Source organism: Bos indicus, chromosome 10 (genome assembly GCF_029378745.1).
Source record: "Bos indicus isolate NIAB-ARS_2022 breed Sahiwal x Tharparkar chromosome 10, NIAB-ARS_B.indTharparkar_mat_pri_1.0, whole genome shotgun sequence".
Lineage (NCBI taxonomy): Eukaryota > Metazoa > Chordata > Mammalia > Artiodactyla > Bovidae > Bos > Bos indicus.
The window spans coordinates 98150004-98153432 of record NC_091769.1 but is presented as its reverse complement, the minus strand read 5'-3'; the positions used below and the strand labels follow the sequence as shown (position 1 = coordinate 98153432).

The 3429-nt window shown below is 38.0% G+C and overlaps 1 pseudogene; it reads right to left on the bottom strand.

Moving 5' to 3' along the window:
• Window positions 1–442: 442 nt before the first annotated feature.
• Window positions 443–1821, bottom strand: LOC109578453 (polyadenylate-binding protein-interacting protein 1 pseudogene; annotated as a pseudogene).
• Window positions 1822–3429: the final 1608 nt, after the last annotated feature.

The window sequence follows — 3429 nt, the reverse complement described above, 5'->3', positions numbered from 1 at the left end:
TTATTGAAGAAATTATCATTTTCTCATTTTGGATTCTTGGTACCCTAGTCAATTGATGTAGATGTATGGACTTAATTCTGGGCTCTCTCTTCTATTATTGGTCTGTATGTCTGTTTCTATGCCATCACCATACTGTTTTGATTATTGTAGCTTCATCATATATTCTGAAATGGTGAATTGTGATGACTTCACCTTTGGTCTTCTTGCTCAAGATTGCTTTGTCTATTCAGGGTCTTTTGTGGTTCCATAGGAACTTTCCATTTCTGTAAAGAAAGCCTTTGGAATTTTGATAGTATTGCATTGAATTTGTGTATTGCTTTTGGTAGTATTACCATCTTTTTTTTTTTTTTTTCAAAATCGATTTTATTGCAGCCAAAACAGTGGAATTAACTGTACATAATAAACTATTATATATATTATTATATATATATACACATTTTAAGTTATAGGGAATAAAGTTTATTTTGGCAGAGAGTGTTAAACAAAATTAAAGTTGCATACATTAGTAACATAACTCAACATCCTTAATTTGGTATAAGTGTGACACATTTTCTTGCTTTCCTGTGTTCTGCTAAATCACCATAACCTGAACTGCTTTATAAAACGGATATGCTGAAATTTAACTTTACTGTTTTCGCTTACGCTCTGATTCCAAACAAAACTTTTCATAAGCTTCTTCTATCTCTGGGTCCATCTCATCATCAATATCATCCAAGTACGGATCACCACCCCCTGATAAATCTGTTCCATTTTCTTCATAATCTGGAAAAAAGTCTTCTCTTTCAAGTAACTCTTGATATTTCTCTTGGTAATCTGGATCAGCTGCAGTGAAAGGAACACCATCAGATGTATAAAATGTTGGCTCATTCATAAAATAATTAGGATCATTTTCAGGTGTTGCTTCCCTGTATGTTGAAGCTGCATGGACTCTACCCCAGTTACTTGACCGGAGTTCTACAAGCTTCAAAAGCATCTGTTTTACATCTCTGCTGCAATTTGCATCTAGGACAACATTTTCAATTCTCTGAATAATTTCTTCCATGTCAGTCTTTCCTTTTTCCTTCCAGGCATCTTCTAAAACTGACCCTGTCAACTTCAGTAATTTTACTGCACAGATTAAGTTGTCATCCATAGGATTAGAGAAGAGGGCATTCAGCAACTCCCGAAGACCGGTCTGAAGAATGTCTGCCCTTGTAACCTGTCCATTTGTCCCTTTAATCTCCAGGTTAAGATAGAGTTCTCCCAGAAAGAGTACAAATGCATGGAATCATTTTCGAGTCACTTCATCCCCTTTTGCAGCTTGATCTTTAACTTCATATTCAGTCCGACATCTTTGAAGTAGCAATTGGCGAAAGTTGCCACTCTGTGGGCTAATTGTCAGATGATGGGACAGGTAGTTACAGAGGCGTGCTCCCATGTAAGAGAAATTGGGGATAGATGTGGCCTGTTGATAGATGAGTTCCATAAGTTCTTGCAAAGCATCATCTGTTGTAACCCAGCCATTCAGGGTCTCTGCAAACTGTCCAATTTCAGTTTCAAAACTGCCAGGCTGTTCTGTAAGATGATTCAAAAAATCCTGAACATATTCTGATAAAGTAGGATAATCCTCACAGCCGTCCTCATAGGATTCTGTATAATTAGAAGAATAACTTGATGCGTAGAATTCAGGGGCGTTTACAGACAGCTTAGACATTAATACAGGAGCTACAACCACCTGGGGTTTAGCCATTGCTGACTCCGAATTCTGCTGTGGGATGTTATCCGGCGAACTAGATGGAGCTCTCAGGGGCCTCGTTTGTTCCCTTCTAGGCCCGGCCTGCGCGATGGTTCTCGGGAGAGAAGTGCCTAGTATTACCATCTTAACACTATTGTCTTCTAATCCACGAATACAAGTTGTTCCATTTATTTATATCTTCTTTAATTTCTTTCAGCAATGTGTAGTAGTTTTCAGTGTGCAAGTCTCGACTCTCCTTGGTTAAACTTATTTATAAGTATTTTATTCTTCTGATGCTATTGTAGATAAAATTATTTTTCTTAATTTCTTAATGAGAAAATGGTATGAACTGATATTTTTAAATAGAGTTCATATGTTAAATACTATTTTGAAAAATCACATTGAAGATCATATAAACTTTTAAAAATACAAGGCTGCCTATTGAGTGTGGCATATAATTGGTATTCAAAATTTACTATTTTTGCTTTTTTTTAAAATTTTATTTTATTTTTTAACTTTACAATACTGTATTGGTTTTTGTATTATATTGGTTGCAGGTCAGGAAGCAACAGTTAGAACTGGACATGGAACAACAGACTGGCTCCAAATAGGAAAAGGAGTACGTCAAGGCTGTGTATTGTCACCCTGTTTATTTAACTTATATGCAGAGTACATCATGAGAAATGCTGGGCTGGAAGAAACACAAGCTGGAATCAAGATTGCCAGGAGAAATATCAATAACCTCAGATATGCAGATGACACCACCCTTATGGCAGAAAGTGAAGAGGAACTAAAAAGTCTCTTGATGAAGGTGAAAGTGGAGAGTGAAAAAGTTGGCTTAAAGCTCAACATTCAGAAAACGAAGATCATGGCATCCAGTCCCATCACTTCATGGGAAATAGATGGGGAAATAGTGGAAACAGTATCAGACTTTATTTTTCTGGGCTCCAAAATCACTACAGATGGTGACTGCAGCCATGAAATTAAAAGACGCTTACTCCTTGGAAGGAAAGTTATGACCAACCTAGATAGCATATTCAAAAGCAGAGACATTACTTTGCCAACAAAGGTTCATCTAGTCAAGGCTATGGTTTTTCCTGTGGTCATGTATGGATGTGAGAGTTGGACTGTGAAGAAGGCTGAGCGCCGAAGAATTGATGCTTTTTTAACTGTGGTGTTGGAGAAGACTCTTGAGAGTCCCTTGGACTGCAAGGAGATCCAACCAGTCCATTCTAAAGGAGATCAGCCCTGGGATTTCTTTGGAGGGAATGATGCTAAAGCTGAAACTCCAGTACTTTGGCCACCTCACGCGAAGAGTTGACACATTGGAAAAGACTCTGATGCTGGGAGGGATTGGGGGCAAGAGGAGAAGGGAACGACAGAGGATGAGATGGCTGGATGGTATCACTGACTTGATGGACATGAGTCTGGGTGAACTCCGGGAGTTGGTGATGGACAGGGAGGCCTGGCCTGCTGCGATTCATGGGGTCGAAAAGAGTCAGACTGATTGACTGATCTGATCTGATCTGATTGGTTTTTAGTATAATACAGAATGATAGTAAATTAGCAAAAGATAAAAGAATTAACCTATACAATCTTGCAAAGAGTCGGACATGACTGAACAACTGAACTGGACTGAAATGATACAATCTTGGTAAGAGTGTGCAGTGTAAGCAAAACTTTCATGCAATTCTGGGAATACAAATTTTAAAATA